Source organism: Carcharodon carcharias, chromosome 9, assembly GCF_017639515.1.
Source record: "Carcharodon carcharias isolate sCarCar2 chromosome 9, sCarCar2.pri, whole genome shotgun sequence".
NCBI lineage: Eukaryota > Metazoa > Chordata > Chondrichthyes > Lamniformes > Lamnidae > Carcharodon > Carcharodon carcharias.
In genome coordinates, this window is record NC_054475.1 from 159808476 (window position 1) to 159831194 (window position 22719).

Consider the following 22719-nt stretch of genomic DNA (forward strand, 5'->3'; position numbering starts at 1 on the left):
GCAGGTGGTGAAATTTGAATTCAATAAAAAGAAATCTAGAATTAAAAGTCAAGTGATGACCATGGAACCATTGCTGTTATTAAAAACCCATCTGGTTCACTAATGTCCTACAGTGAGGGAAATCTGTGAGCCTACATGGCCCACACTGACTCTTAAATGGCCTAGTAAGCCTCTCAGTTCTCATGGGCAATAAATGCTGGCCTAGCGAGCAATCACTCACATCGCACGAACAAGTAAATAAATAAATGAGCAAACAACCTACTTTAGTTTATCTTGATTAAGGGAGGAAGACAGCTGGGGAACTCACAGTCTTTGTACAAATAGTCCCATAGGATCTTTCACATTCACTTGAGGAAATAAACAGTTGCTGGATTTAGAAAGAAAGACTTACATTTCTGTTGTGCCTTCCGCACTCTCAGGATATCCCCAAAGTTTGAGGCCTTTAAATAAGATGCATGTGTACAATGTAGTCTTGTCTCATGATACTTTACACAGAGGCCACAAAAGTTGCAAACACGGCAGCCAATTTGTGCACAGCAAGCTGCACCAAAGAGCAATGTAATAACAACTTGATAATCTGTTTTTCCAGCTGCTATTTGGGGGATTAACTTGGGTCAGGATACAAGGGGAAGGCCCTTGCTCATCTTTGAAATAGGGCCTGAACTTCCTCGGAGTGGCAATCAGCATTGATTGTCAGTCCGATTCCAGTTTCTTACCTGAAATCCTGTCATGCCCGACTCAGGCCAAGTGAAATCAGAGCAGGGCGCTCCTGAGGCCTAGCTTCATAGGGCAGCCCGGTCGAAGAGAAGGAAGTCACACCCCTTTTTTTTGTGGCACTAGCCACCGTAAAGCAGGTAAGTTTAAAGGTCCAGTGAAGTTTAAGGGTCCTTGACAGGCAAGAGAGAAGGTAAGTGTGTAAGGAATGTGGGTAGGACTTGAGGGTTGGGGGATGTCAAGCCTCAGCAATGGTGGTTGGATTGGGTCGGGCCTGGGCAGTGGGCTGCCAGGTCAGGTCGGCCTGGGGGTTGGCAGGCGGGGGTCAGAGTCGGGCCTGGGGTGACGGGGGATGGGGTGGGGGGTGGGGGGGGTGGTGGGGAGTGGGTGTGGGATGACTCCTCTGGGCGTGGGGGGAGTCCCATGGGCGTGAGGTAGTCTGTGGGAGGCATGGAGACACCTGGCGTATTGGGGGAGGAGGGTGGGGGAGTTCCATTGTGGGGTGGTGGGTGAGTAGTTGGGGCCTGGAGGGAGTCCCCCTGGGGTTCGTGGGATCGCAAGGAGTCCTGTTGGGTGGGGGGTTGGTTTTGGGTCTGTATAATAGTTGCCCAGTAGTTAGAAGAGATTTTAATTCTTCTAGCTCTTCCTGGGTAACTATCAACGTAACCCAGTCAGAACCATCCGGAGTTTGCATTTTAATTTGCATTTTTCAGATGGTTCCCAATGCAGGGCAATTGCCTAGGGAAGTTTGCACTTGCAGTGCAATCCTTGCCTGGGATCTTCCGAAGGGGATTCCCCGGCACATCTTATGACACTGGGGGACTGGGAGGTTACGGCCCATTTCAAGGGTTCTTTGATGTCCAGCTGAGATGGACGACTAGACCTTACTTGGAAGATGGCACCTGTGACAGTGCAGCAACCCCTCGGTAATGCACTGGAGTATCTGTAAATTTTGTGCTCAAATCGCCAAAGTGCGATTTGAACTTATGCCTTAGAGGTGAGAATGCTTTCACTGAGATAGGAACTCAACCAATACAGTGATCCCTCGGCGCTGCACCGCAATGTCAACCTAGATCAGGTGTTCAAGTCCATAATGTGGCTTGAATCCATAAGCTTTCAAGGTAACTACTAACTGAGCCAGACTGGCTTAATACATCCGTGAATTTGCCACGTACATTGACCAGGGGCAGAATTTTCTGGCGGGCGGGTGGAGTGGGAACAGGAGTGGGCGGGCACCTCCTGAGATCAGGCCCACGCCGCCATTTTACATGGACGGGCCTGAATCACGGCCCCCGAGGGCAGCGGGAGTGGGGTGGGCGGCGGTGGGACTGCAGTGACCGACAGGTCCAATGGCGATCCGGCGGCCTGTTTTAAAAAGCTGCTGCAGCCTTTCCAAGGTTGTGAATCTCGGCCAGTGGAAAGGCACCCCAGAGCGCTGCTGGTGAGCAGGCCAGGCAGGAGGGTAAGGCGGGGAGGGGCACGGTGCCCCTCATTTTTCGGACGATCGCCTTGCTGCCCTCCTTGAGGAGATGGCAGCATGGAGGGAGGTCCTCGTACCCCTAGATGGGAGGAGGAGGCCCCCCCACACATGACTAAATGTACCTGGGAGGAGGTGGCAGAGATAGTGAGCTCCTACAATGTGGTGTGACGCAGGTGGATCCAGTGCCGCAAGCACTGCTGGGTACCATTTTGGCATTGGTCATTTAACCCAGCAGGTCGGCTTTCCCCCTGGACACCCTGCCCCCACCAAGTCTGAGTGACTGCACTGAATCATTGATGGCTTGTGTCCCTCACTGGGTGGGCCAGCAGATATTGCCCATGCCAAGGTCACTCTGAGAGGGTGGTGAAGAGATGGGTTCTGCCCCCGTAGCATGGGGAACACTGAGACCCACATGCCTGTTTTGGGGGCAACCTGGAGGAGCTGCACCTAGGGCACAGTGCTGGAACTCCCGGACATGTCAAAGTCAGGGTGATGAGATGCTGGGAGGGGAACTTCAAGGTGGCGTTGGCATCTGCTGCCCTCTGCGCTCCACGTGCTTGCGCCTCCTTTCTATGGAAGGTTAGACCGTGTGGTGCTTAATGTGATGTAGGCAGCATGTGGCCAAGGCGGGGGTGGGGGGGTGTGGAGCAGGCCGAGTATCTTTGTGTGAGTGTTCGGTAGCGGCGGGGTGAGGAGGCCTGCAATGTCCCACACTGGCTGGGGTGGGCCATCCATGAAGAGGATCCAGGTACAAGTAGCACAAATCAATGCTCTTCTCTCCTTTTCATAGAAATATAGAAACTAGGAGCAGGAGTAGGCTATTTGGCCCTTCGAGCCTGCTCCTCCATTCATTATGATCATGGCTGATATCCAACTAAATACCCTGCTCCCACTTTCTCCCCATATCCCTTGATCCCTTTCACCCCAAGGGCTATATCTAACTCCTTCTTGAAAACATACAATGTTTTGGACTCAACTGCTTCCTATGGTAGTGAAGTCCACAGGCTCACAACTTTCTGGGTGAAGAAATTTCTCCTCATCTCAGTCCTAAATGGTCTACCCATATCCTCAGACTGTGACCCCAGGTTCTGGACTCCCCCACCATCGGGAACATCCTTCCTGCATCTACCCTGTCTAGTCCTATTAGAATTTTACAGGTTTCTATGAGATCCACCCTCATTCTTCTGAACTCCAACGAATATAATCCTAACCGACTCAATCTCTCTTCATATGTAAGTCCCGCCATCCCAGGAATCAGTCTGGTAAACCTTTGCTGCACTCCCTCTATAGCAAGAACATCCTCCCTCAGATAAAGAGACCAAAACTGCACACAATATTCCAGGTGTGGTCTCACCAAGGTCCTGTATAATTGCAGCAAGACATCACTTTTCCTGTACTCGAATCCTTTGGCTATGAAGGCCAACATACCATTTGCCTTCTTTACTGCCTGCTGCACCTACATACTTACCTTCAGTGACTGGTATACAAGGACACCCAGGTCTCGTTGCACATTCCCCTCTCTCAATTTAAAGCCATTCAGATAATAATCTGCCTTCCCGTTTTTGCTACTAAAGTGGACAACCTCACATTTATCCACATTATACTGCATCTGCCATGCATTTGCCCACTCACTCAGCTTGTCCAAATCACACTGAAGCATCTCTGCATCCTCCTCACAGCTCACCCTCCCACCCAGCTTTGTGTCATCTGCAAATTTGGAGATATTACATTTAGTTCCCTCATCTAAATCATTAATATATATTGTGAATAGCTGGGGTCCCAGCACCAATCCCTGCAGCACCCCACTAGTGACTGCCTGCCATTCGGAAAAAGACCCATTTATTTCTACTCTTTGTTTCCTGTCTGCCAACCAGTTTTCTATCCATCTCAGTACACTACCCCCAAACCCATGTGCTTTAATTTTACACGTTAATCTCTTATGTGGGACTTTGTCGAAAGCCTTCTGAAAGTCCAAATAAACCATATCCACTGGCTCCTCCTCCTCATCTCTACTAGTTACATCCTTGAAAAATTCCAGTAGATTTGTCAAGCATGATTTCCCTTTTGTAAATCCATGCTGACTCTGTCTGATTCTGCCACTGTTTTCCAAGTGCTCAGCTGTTAAATCTTTTATAATGGACTCTAGAATTTTCCCCACTACCGACGTCAGGCTGACTGGTCTATAATTCCCTATTTTCTCTCTACCTCCCTTTTTAAATAGTGGGGTTACATTAGCTACCCTCCAATCAATAGGAACTGTTCCAGAGTCTATAGAATCTCGGAAGATGACCACTAATGCATCTATTATTTCTAGGGCCACTTCTTTAAATACTCTGGGATGTAGATTATCAGGCACTGGGGATTTACGGCCTTCAATCCCATCAATTTCTCCAACACCATTTCCCTACTAATATTGATTTCTTTCAGTTCCTCCCTCTCAATAAACCCTGTGTTCCCCAACATGTTTGGTATGTTATTTATATCCTCCTTTGTGAAGACAGAACCAAAGTATGTATTTAGTTGGTCAGCCATTTCTTTGTTCCCCATTATAAATTCCCCTGTTTCTGACTGTAAGGGACCTACATTTGTCTTCATCAATCTTTTTCTCTTCACAAAGCTATGGAAACTTTTGCAGTCAGTTTTTATGTTCCTCACAAGCTGACTCTCATATTCTATTTTCCCCTTCTTAATCAATCCCTTGGTCCTCCTTTGTTGAATTAAAAACTGCTCACAATCCTCAGGTCTGTTGTTTTTTCTGGCCAATTTGTATGCCTCTTCCTTGCATCTAATACTGTCTTGAATTTCCCTTGTAAGTCATGGTTTGGCCACCTTTTCTGGTTTACTTTTGCCCCAGACAGGAATGAACAATTGTTGCAGTTCACCTATGCGCTCTTTGAATGTTTGCCATTGCCTATTCACCTCTATGGAACGTTTCCCAATCCATCATAGCCAACTCACGCCTCATACCATTGTAGGTTCCTTTATCAAGATTCAGGACCCTCGTCTCAGAATCAAATACGTCACTCTCCACCTTGGTGAAGAATTCTACCATATGGTCGCTCATCCCCAAGGGGCCTCACACAACTAGATTGCCAATTATTCCTTTCTCATTACACAATACCCAGTCTAGGTTGGCCTGTTTTCTACTTGGTTCCTCAACATATTGGTCCAGAAAACCATCCCGTATACACTCCAGGAATTCCTCCTCTATGGTATTGTTACTAATTTGATTTATATGCAGATTAAAGTTACCCATAATTACAGATGTTCCTTTATTGCCTGTGTCTTTAGACACATTTTCAGAAGAATAACGCATATTATGAGCAGGTGAGGACTGATGGAGGGCTGGCCCAGGTGCTGATGCTTAGTCAGTTCGACAGGAGGCCCTAGATCTGGAGAGGCGCCATGCACCCATGTCCACCGGTATCAATGAGGCTGGGGTGCCACGGGCAGGTATGTTTGCCCAGCAATGAGGTCACCATTGTTCTCCCAAAATCCATGGCAGTGCTGAATGTTCAGCGATTGAAGTTTGCAACATGGCTTGAATTGCTTATGGAAGGATGAATACATCATGATCCGAGGGACAGCGATGCACTTTGTCATTGTCTTCACGTTAACTGATCCACTGTCCTTGTTCTTCCTTTCAGCATCAGTGGAGCAGGGCCGGGAGGAGGAGCAGCAGAGGCCCCCTCTCACACCTGAGGGGCCTGAAGTCACGGACTTACCAGCGTCACACCATCTCTGCCAGGCAGGCACCAACACAGATACTAGCACCTTGGTGGGAATTAGAACATTGGCTAGTGTACCGGGGCACAGCTGGAAGAGCTGGCAGAGACAGAGAGTGCCCATGGCGCCAGCAGTCGCAATCGGTGCCCGATGATGTGTCTCTGGAGTCATCCGCAATGCAGCAGGGGCTGGAAATGTGGCCGGGTGTGCGGGAGCATCTGGGGGAGATACATGAGGCTGTGCTTGGCTTGGTGTCTGTGGTTGAGGAGTCTACATGGACGATCACCAATGCAATGAGCTACATGTCCGAGCACCATGCCTCCTCCATGGAGAGAGTAGTGACTCTCGTGAAGAGGCTCCTCCAGGAGACCAATCAGGGCTTCCTGGGAATGCGCTCGGACCAGCAAGCCTTCACACCAGCATTGACCTCAGCTGGTCAGTGCCAAAGTGGGAGATGGTTTTGGCACCAAGATTCCCAGCTCGGTGCCCATCTATCCATAGTGAGCAGGGAGGTCTGAAGCGACCTCGCGTTGGTGCAGCAGCTGCCTGTCGTCTCTGCAGGAACCTTTCAGGGTGCTCCGGATGAGGGCAGCAGCTCCTCTGCCCCTCTCCCTGTGACTGTATCATACGATGAGGCTGCGATGACTGGGGAGATGCCAGCTGTGGAACTGGCCGCTCCCTCCCAGGTGGGACCAGCACAGGCTCCTTAGGCCAGAGGGCGGCCACCAAGGTCATCGAGGCCAACAGGACAGCAGAGTCAGCAGGCTGGCTCAGGTGTCAGTCCCAGTGAGGGGGCAGCACCAAGACCTATCACACTAAAATGTAAACATAAGGCACCTTAGGCACACAACGGGTTTATCAATGGTGCTTTTGTTGCCCGAAATGAGGTCTTTATGAGTTGGTGTGATGTTTAACACCTTGGCAATTTTGTTTCTTAAATTCCTTCGGTTGTAATATTAAATCCAGGCACGTCACCATGGCTGAGGGTGCCTCTTTTCTTCTGCAGGTGGATGGTTACCAATAATGTTATGAATTATTTGTAGGACATTCAGCTTTATTAACAAAGCCCTTAGTTACTGTTCCTATCCAGGCAGATTTTGCACTCAGGTATCGAGTATGGAGCCTGAAGCCTAGGCTTGTCCTGAAGGTCCAGCTGTGGTGTGCTAGCTGAAGGTTCATTGGATTAAAGCCTCCCGGGTGTCCCTGCCTCCCTGGAGTATGCCCGGGTAAGCATCTACCCCCTCAGCATTTCCCTGTCTGTGCTCATCCTCGGACTCACTGCTGGACTCATCGTGTGCAGCCGCAGCCGCTGCGTCCCCCCTTTCCAAGGCAAGATTGTGCAGTGTGCAGCATGCAACCACTATCACCGAGACATGGTCTGAGGGATACTGGAGTGCGCCCCCTGAATGGTCCGGGCATCAGAAGCGCATCTTGAGAAGACCGATGGTTCTCTCTACCCCAGCCCTTGTGGTGCCGCTGCTCAGCTTCTGTTCTTGGATGGCGGAGAGGCATCATGATCCACCTTCTGAGGGGATAGCCCTGGTTACCCAGCAGCCATCCATCCAGCCGGGCTGGAGCACTGAAGAGCCCCGGCACCTGGGAGTGTCTGAGGATGAAGGCGTCGTGGGAGCTGCCTGGGTACCTTGCACAGACTTGTAGAATCTGCATTCTGTGATCACACACTATCTGCACGTTCATGGAGTGGAAGCCCTTCCTGTTGACGAAGGCACCGGGCTCACTTGCTGGCACCTTAATGACCACATGTGTACAGTCTATAGCACCCTGGACACGGGGGAAGCCAGCAATGGCTGCGAAGCCTCTGGCTCGCTGTGTCTGGCTTGCCTGGTCCCAACAGCAGTGGATGAAGGTCAATGCCTGTCTGAACAGAGCATCTGTAACCTGCTTGACACAAGTCTGGACAGTTGATTGGTAGACATCGCAAAGATCACCCACCGACCCCTGGAAGGAACCAAAGGCATAGAAGTTGAGGGCAGCTATGAGCTCTAGAGCCACTGGGATGGGGTGTCCACCCACAAAGTTGGTGGAGATCTCAGGCCTGATCATCTGACAGATATAGCTGACTGTCTCCCTTGAGAGACAGAGCCTCCTTCGGCACTGTACCTCAGTCATATTGAGGTAGCTGCTTTGCTGCCTGTATACTCTGGCAGCAGGATGGTGTCTTCTGCGGCCCCTTCTGCTTTGGACAACCCCTTAGGCCTGCGCCCCTTGTGCCTGCGCCTCTCCTCCCAAAGGTGGCTCCCCTGGAGGCTGAATGCGCACTCCTGGCCTCCTACCCCTTCTAGCCCTCCCTTCCTCCTCAGAGGAGCTGCCTCCTGTGGACAGCTCAACTCCCATCCCCAGGCTAAGGGAAGGCTTCCTGAAACCTGCAGGCCCCAAGTAGGACTCTTCACTGCAGAGTGCTGAGCTGAAGGTTGTGAGTCCAGTCCAAGCAGCTGGTATGCGTTTTGAAGTATTGCAGATCACAGGGGCAAGTATCAATAACATAGAAAAATAAATATTTGACAGAGCACACTCGGGACCCCACTGAGCCCTCTTATCCCGCCCGTGGATGAGGCGCCTGCCCGTTGCAACGCCCTTGCGCTGACCCGAAGATCGAACTGAAAAATCACCGCCAACAGGCGCCTCAAGGGCCTTAAGTGGCCCGTTAATTAATGGCGGGCGCCCATCGCGGGCCCGCCCACCGAAATATCGCAATAACGCGCGGTGACATCGGGACACTCGCCCAATGTCACCACGCATCATTTTAGGCGTCGGCATGTGTGTCCCGCCTCCGCAGGCCAAGGGGAAATTTCAGGAGTATTCCTATTACAACACCAGTTAAAAAAGGTGAATGGAGAAGAATAAGAGATGGAAAGGGAGGGGTGGGGGGGGGGTGGGGGGCGGGGTGGGGAGGGGGAAGGGGGAAGGGGTGACAAAAGGGGGAGGGTTGGGAGGAGAAGATTTCTTCTGTGCACCATATGTGGCAAAATCATAGACATAATTATGAAGAGGATAGAGGGGTAATTTCCAGTGTGTACAGTGTGCAGTAAAACCAGAAGGGAGGCAGAACAAGAGAAGCAAAGTCAGGGGGGAAGCAGAAGGAAAATGTTTAAACTATTTTTATTGAAGCATTTTTAAGGCGCAGGTTAGTCAGATAGCGTTACAATTACAGTAATAAAGCTGCTCCTGATATCTGACTAGCTTTATTACTATAATAGTGGGTTTTGCACTGCAAGAGTGTGTGAGCTGAAATCATTAAAATGCTAAGGGAATTCTCTGGAGTGTTGCATCTTGTCAGGTCAAAGACTAACAAGAAGAAGAGACCAAGGGAAAGCTGAGAGAATCCAGTAATTGTGCCGGTACATCCCCTTCGAATAGATGGAATTTGGCATCAATTCAGCTAAATCCCTTGGGATCATGCTTAAAATTGTAGGTCTCGCAGTTCAGTGGCTTCAGACTTACTTAATAGCAGCCAAACCCTTTAATAAATATCCTGTTATTTTGCTTGCTTCGTTTTTAACACAAATGTGGGCGTTTGTGAAGGCTTCTTCCTTTGCTGTGTGTTGTTTATCATTATTCTGTTTTTATTCTTCTTGTGGTAGACAGATTGAAGGATTGGTTGAATAAGGAGTTACCAAAATCTTCAGTTCTAGTTCATTGGGAGTGCGATTCTGCCTTCAGCATGTCTGTCTTATTTTTCAAAACCCAAGCCTCCAATTATCTCATCAACAGTTCTGATTCCTGACTTGGATATTGCATTCCCCTTACAACCACAAGGATGTTGTGTATGTATCATAGTATTATATAAATGCCTATGGCTGTCTTGCTGCTGATAGTTTTTTAAAAATTATTTTTAGATAACAACTAGTGCACTCTATTTGAAAATAAAAATAAAAATAAAGATTTGCAAATATATCTTGACCTCAGGGCTTCCGAAAGCACTTGCAAAGCAGTGAAATATTTCTTCAAACATAGCCACTGCTGTAATGTAGGAAGCATGGCCATCAACATGTGCACAGCAAGCTCCCACAAACATCAATGAGATAATCTCCTTCTTTTCGTGATGTTAGTTAAAGGATACATATCAGCCCAGGTCAGCTGGGAGAATTCCCTGGCTCTTTTTTGTGCATCCAGCTGCAAGAGCAGACAGGGCCTCGGTTTAATATCTCATGCAAAAGACAGCACCTCCGACAGTGCAGCATTCACTCAGCACTGCACTGAAATGTAAGCCTAGATGGTGTGCTCAAGTTTCTAGCATGAGGTTTGAACCCATCATTTTTCACTCAGAGGTGAGACTGCTATCAAGATTGACACCATAGATGAAGCTAGTGGATAAGTCTGCAATAAATGCTATTCACCATGAGAGGCACTGTACTGCCTTCCCCAACTTAGCTTTTGCTGAGTCTAGTACTTTCAGAGTTTTACAGATATCTTTCTTCATCTCACCACACAGATATATCTCAGCAATGACCCTAGATTGCTGATTTCTTACATTCCTTTTTACCAGAGGGATTGTGCTCAGCAAAATCAATAGTTGCTACATCAAACAATGATGTTTCTAGATTGTGATTTGTTTCATCCTAATCTTCAAAAAACCTTCTTGTGAATTCTTCCCACATTCTTTTGTGCTTCATTATTTTTGCAATTTTCTCAGGACAGATCTCCTTCAGCACCCAGGTATAAATGCTGAAAGATTTTGATGGGGCAGAAAGGTTTGCTGCAAATTGGGACACAGCCTACTTAAATTTCCATCCCATCAGTCTGGTAACAATGTAGTTATGGTGTAGGACTAATAGCACCTAGGTCATGAGTTTGAATCCCTTCAGGCCAAGTTATGAAATTCCATTTAATAAGCCTCCTCACAGGAACATAGGACTTAGAGCGGGAGTAGGCCAATCAGCCCTTAACCTGCTCCGCCATTCGATAATATCATGGCTGATCTGATTACAGTCTCAAATTCACCTTCCTGTCTACCCTCCAAAACCCTTCACCCCCTTGCCTATCAAAAAGCTGTCTAATTCAGCCTCGAATACATTCAATGATCCAGTGTCCAGTGCTTTCTGGAGAAGAGAATTCCACAGACTAACTCCTTCTGGGAGAAAAAATTTCTCCTCATATCCGTCTTAAAAGGAAGACCCCTTATTCTTAAACGGTATCCCTGGTTCTAGTCTCCCTTATGAGAGGAAACATCCCCTTAGAACTTATATGTTTCAACAAGATCACCTCTCATTTTTCTAAACTCCAAAGGGTGCAGGTTCAACCTTTATTCATTGGAATATTATATAATCATCCCCAAATTTAATTTAGTGATATTTTAAGCTGAAGACTGTGATGAGTTTAATATAATGAAAGCTTATATATCTGCTTATGGATATTATATATGTTATTTGGAAATGGCTACAATTTTAAAGATATTCGTGGGTAAATTCCAACAAAATGTCCTTGATTGCTTTCATCTGATCCATAAAACTCAGCCGGCTCTTAAATGCCTTCAGTTTTTCCCTAATGCCCTCAGTGACAGCAACGATGGGCAATAAATACTGAATTGCCAGTGTCACCCATATTTCAAGAACAAATATAAAGCAACATGCAGTTGAAGTACCCAAGGGATGGAAAAATCATAAGCAGTTGGTGCTCCCATTTCTGACATGCTTCTGCCCCAAGAGCAAAATCTGCCCTGCATTTTTCTGGATGATTTGACTTCTGGCAAATTGGACCAAACTCTTCATTAATTGCATTCCTTTAGACATGTGGTTACTTCTCGTAATCTCCACATCATCTATGTCAATAAGGAAGGTTTGTAACAAAGCTCATTGTGCACTCATCATCTGTTGCAGTGCTTGTACCATCTGTTACATAGTCACCAGTTCCAACATTGGCATCAAATTGCAGGTTTGAAAATAGCTTCTGTCTCTATTCCTATGCCTAATATTCATTGAGCTCATATTATCACATTTAGAATTCCTTTAAGATTGGAATGGATATTTTTTTTATTATTCGTGGGTGTCAGTGGCTAAGCCAGCATTTACTGCCCATCCCCAATTGCCCTTGAGAAACTGAGTGGCTGTTAAGAGTCAACCACATTGCTGTGGGTCTGGAGTCACACGTAGGCCAGACCAGGTTAGGATGGCAGATTTCCTCCCCTAAAGGACATTAGTGAACCAGATGGGTTTTTACAACAGTTGGCAATGGCTTCATGGTCACCGTTAGACATTTAATTACAGATTTTTTATTGAATTCAAATTTCACCTTCGGACCTGGATCCCCAGAGCATTACCCAGGGCTGTCGGATTACTAGTTCAATGACAATACCACTACACCACCATCTTTGATAGGCAGTGAAACTTTGGTGTTTGCAGCATGTGACGTTGTCTATTGTCTTACCATCTATTGGTGTTTATCTCACGGTGCCAGGGTGAATAACATCAATAACGTTTTGAGAAGACATGCTTATATCAAATATTGATTTTTAATTCATCAGCTGGAAACAGGAATTGGACTTTTAAAAAGCCAGATCTTTTCAAACAGACTAAAGTGATTTCAATCTACAAGATTGCTGACATTATACATTAGTATATGCATTCCACCTTCCAACCCTAAGGAGAGGAGATGGCAAGTCTAAAACCTAACCAAAGACAATGAATAGCCCCCAGGAACTGTGAACGACCTTCATTCCTGCCATTTTGACAAGATATTTTTGGAAATCACCCACAGTATTCAACAGCTGAAGATGAACCACTCAAAGGTCAATTCTTGGACAAAAGACCTTGACTTTTAATATAGCTCTCCAGACAAGGTACTCGAGTTAGAATTGGAATCTAAATTATGTCTGAATTAGTTGGAGTTGGAGAGAGATCACATGGTCAGCCATGTATTTAACACATGGGTTTCTCAGCACAACAGAACTAGCAGTTGAGCTAAGTGGATCTCCTGCTGCTATCTCTCTCTCTCCCTTGAACAAGCTTGGACCCTGTCTACTAATTTGACTTTGTCTCCGTTCTGCAGTCGACAGAGATTTCTTAAAGAAAGAATTAAACTCCGCAGCAGTGTCTCCATGGAGACTGAAGGACCAGCTACCGCTTTAAACTGCCTCAGCACTGATAGCAAGACACCTGGATTCAGCCAGCAGATACTCCAAGCTATGAACTGCAGACTTATTTTGTTTCTGATGGACTGTGCTTTGGCCAAATCTATCCTCACCTACTCTATAGCCTGTAGTTGTGTGTGTAAACTTTAAGTATGCTTGCACGTGTGTGTTTGCAAGTCAGAGTGTATTTTATTATTTTATCTGGATCGGTTTAAATATAATAAAACAAACCACCTTCTTTGTTAAGCTCAAGAAAACCTGTCCAATTGGTTTTATGGGGCAGAATTTTGCTGTCGGCGAGCAGAGGGCTGGACCCACCCGACATGCAGAAAATTCTGCCCATGATCACAGTGTGTAATGAGGAAAGGGAAAAGAGGGGATCCATTCAGCCCCTCCTCACCTGGTCATAACAAGCTCAATTAGACAATGCACATGTGAGAAAACATCAATGTGAACTAGCAGTTTCAAAGAAGCATTTTGACAAACCCACTGTGTTTCAATCTACTTGCATAGGTTAGCTTGAACAGTTATTTTGGTTATTCTAGATAAGCCACAGGGGTCATCCACATGGGAATGAACCAGACCCATGATATGATCAGATCTGACAAAGACAATCTATGAGAAGAAAATTAATTTCAGTAATCAGAAATTTGATCATGATATGGTAACTTGGTACCAGGCCAATTACACTCAGCATGCATTTCCCATGGCCACGTACTAAGCTGGACCTTTATCATTAATTAGGATAATGGGTGTTAGCTGCTGGCCAGCAATAACAGCCAGCCAGGTTTTCATTTCAAGTCTACAGTCATTTCGCAACCTTCAAAGGGTCATGAGGACTCAAAACGTCAACTCTTTTCTTCTCCGCTGATGCTGCCAGACCTGCTGCATTTTTCCAGGTAATTCTGTTTTTGTTTTGGACAGAAACATAAATTACGCAAGAAATTTGTATCAGCTAAAAATGGGATGGCAGTCTCACCAGCTATCATTGTAGTAATTCTTTAAGCGCCCTTTGATTTTGTCCAACACCCCCCTTCTCTTTGTAGTTACATCAAAAGAGCATTGCTCAGTGAATTAATGACTAACAACTCTAGACTTCAGCTATGTAGGACCTGAGCACTTTCAAACCAGTATACTCCATGAGTGGAGGCAAAGAATGTTTTAAAGAAAAGAACAGTGCCCTAACAGAATGATAAACCTAGATCTATTCCTTTCTCTTTTTTTAGTACACTTTCTACCACATTGCAATGTTTGGCCCTCAGGGGCATAGACTGTTGGGCAAGAGATTTTCCACGTATACATCATAATAAAGATCAAATTATATTTGTGACAGCTCAGTAATTGTAAGAGTTTTCTACAACCTGGAGAGCAGAACTTGTTTGGGTGAAGGTTATCACCCTATCTTTCCCTTGAGCTTCCATAAGGTTTAGCACCACACTGTATGTGAGTGTGTTCTGTAAAAGTGAACACTGACTTTCTGAGCTTGGAGGGTTAAAGCATTCTGCTGCTCTGCCTATATGCCACAACACTACATGCCAAACCTGTGCAAAATTCTTCTTTGACGCAAACATGATTCTAGTAAAGTCAGCCGCGTAACCTACTTACGAGCATCTATCTCCTTTTTAATTCCTTGATTGCTGTTCACTTTGAAACAGTGGTCCATGTGGCAAAATGAACCTTCAGTGAAAATGTCACCCTGCTGTACTAATAAGAATCCATAATCCAGATAATCAAAAATACAAGGAAATGGGTTTTATTAAAATGAGATGCACCGCAAAATATTTGCAAAGTAATTCATGCTGCTATTAAAGTCAATGAAAGAATAATTATCATTACTGCGATAAGACCAAAATAGATTGGCAATGACAATTTAATGGTTGCTGCAAAGAAAGCCATTATAGTCCATTTTTTTTAAACAGAAACTATAAAATACTTAGGCTTGGCATTTGCAAAGCTCAACCATAAAGCAATTGTGTACTCTAGGTGCAACTTAATTAAAAGAGATTTAGATCACGAATTTAAAATAACAGCAGACACCTAAAGCCTTAATGATAAACATATGGATGGCTTAATGCCTGCACACAGTATGTAGTGCTTATAAATTGATCATCTCTTCAGATATTCTGGAATCATAATTCCCCCGAGGCACAAGAAAATCACCTAGGGGAAATCTGTAAACAACATATGGCTCACTGCAGATGCGGGAGCTTGTCATGTGTAGGGTGGCTTCTAATAGATGAGAGAGATGAATTTAAAACATCTTCAGACACACGTTCCTGTTTTAAATTTAGCGATCAGTGCTTTAAAAAGGCAGCATGGCTGTGGGATACCTCCTTTTGTCGCCAATCCTAAAAAAAAATGGTGAGTCGCAAAACTATAGATACAATGTGCTTGTACTTTCAGTTTGGTTAATATATGCAATATGGAAGGGAATGAATAAACATGTATATTTCACAGCACAGTTTCATTGACAACTTCGCAGGCACATGGAATGTCACTGTTGGAGTCAAACAGCTTGTGAAGCATTATATCCCTCTGTTTAGCCAACTTTGGTTTCATAGATCAAGCAAGATGTAGCCGTTTATTTTAATATGAAGCTTAAAGAGGAATTCTCACCCCTTGCCGTTTTAAAAATAGAACAGCTTAAAAAATCATTTCAAGGTGAAATAAATTTTAAACAAATTGATAAATTTACAATAAACAGGTACTGATAGAAATAGAACATAGGTGCAAAAATTGGAGATGTGTTGTTCACAGCAGATATCAGTTTCTAAGTTATTTTAAACACATCTACATAAAATGAATGGAGAATTCATGCGCTCTTGGGGATGTATGTCCCCAACTCTCATTGAGGCCAGAGACAACTGTGACCTATTTAACATTTCAATTAGTTACTGGATGAAAAATAATTCAGTTGTATAATAACCTCCTGAATCATTCAACAAGTGCTGAGCAAAGCAGATCCATGGCTCTTTGCAATATATTTTGAAATGACTTCTCTCATACAGTGGTTATGATGTTACAGGACCAGTCATCCAGAAGTCTGGACTAATGATCTGGTGCTTTAAGTTGATTCCCAACACAGTAGCTGAGGACCTTAAATTCAGTTAGCAAAATAAATCTGGAATAAAAAAGCTGGTTTCAAAAATCGTGACTATGAAACTGCTGGATTTTTATAGAAAGCTATTTGACTCTAATGTCTTTCAGGGAAGGAAATCTGCCACTTTAGTTGCTTCATTACAGAGATGCTATCTCCACTTCACCATGATTGGAGAATAAATATTGGCCATAAATATTGCCAAGCAATTTGATTTAACTGCATGCAACAGCAACAACATACTGCATTTATATGACACCTTCATGCAGTAAAATGGCTCAAGGAGATTTGCAGGAGTGTTTCTTTTTTAATTCACTCTTGCTGGCCATTCCATCTTTATTATCCCTCCTGCCTTGCCCTTGTGAAGGGGGTAGTGAACTATGTTCTTGAACTCCTCAGTCCATGTGGTGAAGGTACTCCCACCAAGCTGTTAGGTAGGGAGTTATTATAGCCTTTTGTAGCATTTTGGTACAACCGAGTCACTTGCTAGGTCATTTGAGAGGGCTGTTAAGAATCAACCACATTGCTATGGGTCATATGGAGGCCAGATCAGCTAATGTAACAGATTTCCTTCCTTGAAAGACATTAGTGAGCCAAGTGAGTTTCTATAAAAATCCAGCAGTTTCATAGACACGATTCCCGAAACTAGCTTTTTTATTCCAGATTTATTTTGCTAATTGAATTTAAATTCCTCAGCTGCTGTGGTGAGAATCAACTTAAAGCACCAGATCATTAGCCCAGGCACCTGAGGCAGAATTTTACCGTCGGCGAGTGGGGGCGGGGCCTGCTCACCAATGCGTAAAATGATGCGTGGTGACTTCGGGCGGAACTCTCCACATCACCGCCCCTCCATTTAAATTTTCTGGCAAGTGGGGGCGCAGCAAAATCAGCTATTGACAGATCAATTAAAGTAATTAATGGACCTGCCCGTCCATCCTTAAGGTTAGTGGGCAGGCCAGGAGCCCTGGTGGGAAGTAGGAAAAACATGAAACCTCATCCACAGGCGGGATGAGGTTTCATGTAGCGTTTTAAAAATTTTAATAAAGTTTTTTTTGGGAATTATGAACAAGTCCCAACTTATGTGACATTGTCACATGAGGGGACATGTAAGGGAATTTTTTTTCTATTTTTAATATTTTGGAAAGTAGCGATGATCTCCCTGAGGCAGCATGCGCGAAAGAGCACATGCTCGATTTTGGGATTCCACCCCCACCACCCCCCCCCGCCCCCCCACACCCCCCCCCACCCCACTCCCGCCGCACATGGAGCACATAGTGCTCCCCTGTGGACGTCACACTGGACGGGCCTTAAATGGCCTGCCCACATAAAATGGCACCGCACCTCCAATCGGGGGCACTGATCGGAAGCGCACCCGCACGCACCCGCCCATCAACTTCCCCCCCAGTGGGGGGAAAATTCTGCCCCTGGATTACTGGTCCCGTAAACAGAACCACTGTATGCTCCCATACTTCAGTTATTATTATTATTATTATTATTATTACTATTGAGCAAAACTTGGCTCCAAGCCATATGAGGATATATCAGGTCAGCTGATCAAAAGTGTGAGGTAGATTTTAAGGAGAGTTTGAGAAGGTGAGAGAGAGAGAAGTCCAGAGCTGAGGGCGGAGGCAACTAGAGCCACAGTCACCCAAGGATGTTCAAGGGTCAATAATTGGAGGAGTGCAGATCTCTTGGAAATTGGTAGGGCTGGTGGAGTTTGCAAAGATAAGGATGAAGAATGATGTACATTATGAACAGATTGTATCAATGTGATTGTCCTGGAAAGAGACTGGTGAAATGAATGGGAATAGGGAGGGGCATGAAAATCTGTTCTTCCCAAAATAAGTGGGTCTGTTTATCCCTGTAATTAATGATCTATTAACAAAATCAAAGAACTGCATATCTTCTCAGTCAATTTTGATAGCAGATCATTAATTTCAATCAGAAATAAACCATCTCTGCTGGTTTTTAATTGAGATATGTTTTGCCGCATATCACTTCTACCATTCCCTTATTGTACGATCTGCAGAATGGAATCCCTGCTTTGACAGAAGAGGGATCAATTTGGACTTTGTCAGAATTGGCCACCCATTTTTCATCTCTCTGGTTTTAATTTCAATTGAAAACAACAGAAATTTAAAATGGGCTGCGATTTGGTATAATATTTTACTATATTGCACAGAGTGAATATTTACCTCAGTGTGTTGAGATAATCTGAGATGTAATGTGCCTTTAAGATGAGCATTGTAATGTAGGGGCACATGATTTTATTGCCTAGTAGCAGAGTAGCTGGGGCTACCTCTATGTGGGGGAGTCTTGAGTTAGTCGCTGATGAGTGAAGACAGAGTTTTTTGTTGTGAGCACACAAGTATAGTTTTAGAGTTTAGTTTGTAAATAAACAGTATGTATTTATTCTAACAACAACCTCCTGATGTTTTCTGTCTCTGTACTGACTCGGTCACGATGGACAAAGAGTGCAACCCGGATCCTTTAGCCTTAAAAAACCAAGGACACTGGATCCAATAAGCTGGCAGCAAGAGTAAAAGCACGAAAAATCATGGGAAAAAAACGAGGTAAAAAAGCGAGAAAAAGGAAGGAAATCAGAAGAGCCGAAATCAGGCCATACCTCGCACGCTAGCTGTAAGTTAAAGAAAATTTCCTTCTGAGCTTCAAGTTAATTCCCTAAGTGATGCTGTAATTTGGAAGGGTAGAGCCACTCGATCCAGCCTCAGATGACTGGTCTCACATGTTGACCGCCTCGCGTTCTTCTTCCAGGCGAACGACATTGCGGGGGAGGAGAAGAGGTGCATGATCGTTCTGTCCACGTCTGGGAGTAGGACATACGGATTCATCCGAAATCTGTTTGTGCCCAGCGCCGCAGACTCCAAAAGCTTTGATGATTCAGCGAACCTCGTAAAGAATCATTACCAGCTCAAGTCGTCAGTGACCATACAAAGGTTTAAATTCAACACAAGAAATAGAGCTGCAGGGGAGACAGTTACTTCTTTGGTGGTGATTCTGAAGCAATTAAACTGAATCTTGCAAGTCCAGTAATTCTATCAATGATTTGATTAGAGATCGTTTGGTCTGTGGTATAAATGAAAATACTATTCAGAGGAGGTTGTAGGCTGAAACAAATCCAGATTTTCAGAAGGCATTGGAAATCGCTCTGGTGGTGGAAGGTGCAGTGAAAGATTCAGAAGCCATTCGAGGAGCACAAAATGACATCGTCCTCCATGTTGGGCGGGGAGCTTCAACCAAAAAGATTGCGAAAGTGCAGAGCTTTGTTCTGAAATGGGAAGCAGCCACCGCTAGCAGACAAATTAGAAAGGAAAACTCAGCATGGCAGCATACTATCAGAGATGGAAATAGAGAGCCCCATATTGAAACACAATTTAAAAAGATTGAATGTTTCATCTGCCATCGATATGGACACTTCATGAGAAACTGTAAAGGTAGAATCAGACAGACTGTCAGACAAAGGCAAAAACCCAATGAGATAAAACCATTGAAAAGCCTGAAGTAATAGATACTGATATCTATTCACTACATAATTTAAAGGTAGGAAGAATGGAGCCTATCTATGTAACCATGAAAGTAAATGAGAAGCCTATCAGAATGGAGGTGGATACTGGTGCAGCTACTATGGTGACTGGAGAGCATACTTTTCAATATTTGAATCATGGAGAACGTAAGCTGAATTCAGAAGAAACTGTTCAAAATTAAAGACTTACACAGGAGAAAACATACAAGTCAAGGGCGTATGTAAAGTCATAGTAGACTATGAAGGTCAAACAGTGAGATTACCCTTGATAGTAGTAGTAGGCGAGGGGCCTAGTCTCCTTGGATGAAATTGGCTGAAAGAAATTAAATTGAAATGGAATGAAATCTTCCAACTAAGAACTAATGGACTTTCAGAGCTACTATAGAAATATGCCTCAGTTTTCAAGGAAGGACTGGAAAAATTGAAGGGTTACAAGCAAAAATTCATGTAGATCCAAAGGCAACACCAAGATTCATGAAGGTAAGACAATGTGGGATAAGGTAGGTGCTGAACTGGACAGATTAGAAAAGCTGGGAGTGATACAACCAGTACAATTTTCAGAGTGGGCAGCGCCAATTATACCTGTTCTCAAACCTGACCAAAGCATTAAAATATGTAGGGACTACAAATTAACAGGCAATAAAGTTGCAAAATTGGATAGGCACTCCATACCTAAAATTGAAGACTTATACACTAAATTGGCAGGTGGAAAGGCTTACACAAAGTTAGATATGAGTCATGCCTACCAGCAATTGGAATTAGAGCAGGCATCCTGAAAGTTTGTCACCATAAATACACCTAAGGGATTGTATCAATACACTCATTTACCATTTGGTGTATCTTCTGTTTGCACCATATTCCACAGAACCGTGGAACGTTTATTACGGGGATTGCCCCAAGTTGTAGTTTATCTGGATGACATCCTCATGACTGGACTCACAGAAGAAGAATATTTGATGAACCTGGAAGAAGTTCTGAAACATTTTTCACAGGTTGGAGTGAGGTTGAGAAAAGAAAAGTGCACATTCCAGGCAAAAGAGCGAACTTACCCAGGTCATAAGGTTGATTCACAAGACCTACATCCAATTGAAGAAAAAGTGAAAGCAATTAAAGAAGTCCCAGAACCAAAGAATACATCCAATCTGAAATCATTCTTGGGGATGATCAATTACTATGGATATTTATTTCCTAATTTATCGACAGGACTGGTACCATAATATTGTTTACTCAAGGAAAATCAGAGATGGCCATGGAAAACACCACAGGAAGAAGCTTTCACAAAAGTGAAAACGTTGTTACAGTCATCTACACTTCCAGTACATTTTGATGCAAAGAAAGACTTGATATTAACATGTGATGCATTGCTTTATGCAGTGGGAGTGGTCCTTTCTCATTGAATGCCTGATGGATCAGAATGACCTGTAGGGTATGTGCTGAAAACACTTAGTACTGAAGAGAAAAAGTACTCAGAAATTAAAAAAAGAAGCCCTGGTGATCATTTTTGGTGTTAAAACGTTTCATCAATATTTGCAAGATCATCGCTTTACTCCCTATAGCCTCAGCAAGAGTACAAAGATGGGCATTGATCTTGGCAGCATATGAGTATACTTTTATTCATAGACCCGGAAGTCAAATTGCAAATGCAGATGCACTCAGACATTTACCCTTGCAGGTAAAAGATGTGGATATTCCAATTCCTCAGGAATACATCTTGTTATTGAACTTCCTGGACTCATCACCAATATGCACTAAACAAGTTAAAGATTGGACGAACCAAGATCCAGTCTTATCCAAAGTGAGGAATCAAGTTATTTTTGGTTGGCCACAAACACAAGAATCTGATGGAATGAAACTGTATTTCCAGAAAAGATGAAGATACATGTTAACTAACCAAGAAGGTATTCTATTGTGATGAGCTCATGTAGTTGTTCCTCTGAAAGGACGAAAGCTATTGTTATCTGAGCTTCACAGTGCACATCCCAGAATTTCTAAAATGAAGGCAGTAGCATGTGGTGATTGGGAATGGATGAAGAAAGAGAAAACCTATTGAGAAGCTGTATGCAGTGTCAACAAGTACAAAAATTACCTGCAATAGCTCCATTACTCCCCTGGGACTGGCAGGGAAGACCATGGGCTGAATTTTGCCATCGGTGAGTAGGGGGCAGGGCCCACTCGCTGACGCATAAAATGATGCGGGATGACGTTGGGTGGAACCCCCGATGTCACCCCGCCCCATTTAAATTTTAGGTTAGGCAGGCCCGCATCAAAATCAGCTGTCCGCCCGCCGAACTGTCAATGGCCAATTGAGGCCATTGACAGGATCATTAAAACAATTAACGGACCTGCCCGTCCAACCTTAAGGTTGATGGGCAGGCCAGGAGCCCCAGTGAGGAATCGAGAAAACATGAAACCTCATCCACAGTCAGGATGAGGTTTCATGTAGAGATTTAAAAAGTTTAATAAAGTTTTAGTGTAAATTATGAACATGTCCCATCTCGTGTGACATTGTTACATGAGGGGGACATGTTAAGGATTTGATTTTCTATTTTTAATGTTCTTAGAACTGTCAGAAATCTCCCTGAAGCAGCACTTAGCCTCAGGGAGATGTGCGCTCTTTCGGGCGCATGCATAAAAGAGCGCACTCTCACATTTGGTGAATCCCCCCCCCACCCCCGCCCGCACAGGGAGTGCATAGCACTTCCTGCCGGGCGTCACGCAGGGCGGGCCTTAATTGGCCCGCTCACGGAAAATGGCAGTGGGGCCCACTTCTCCGGCGGGGATCGGCTTCCTGCCCGCCGGAGATTGGGTTGGGCCTGCCCGCCCGGAAGGCAGAACATTCTGCCCCATGGGTATGTGTATACGTGGACTATGTGAGACCTTTTATGGGAACAAAGTTTCTCTTTATCATACACCTGCATTCAAAATGGATGGATATATACAAAGTAAGGTGACACACATCTTCAGTGACAATAGTCAAACCACGACAAAATTTTGCTATAAATGGATTACCCAAAGTGCTAGCATCAGATAATGGAACAGATATTCACAAGTGCTGAATTTAACTGATTTAC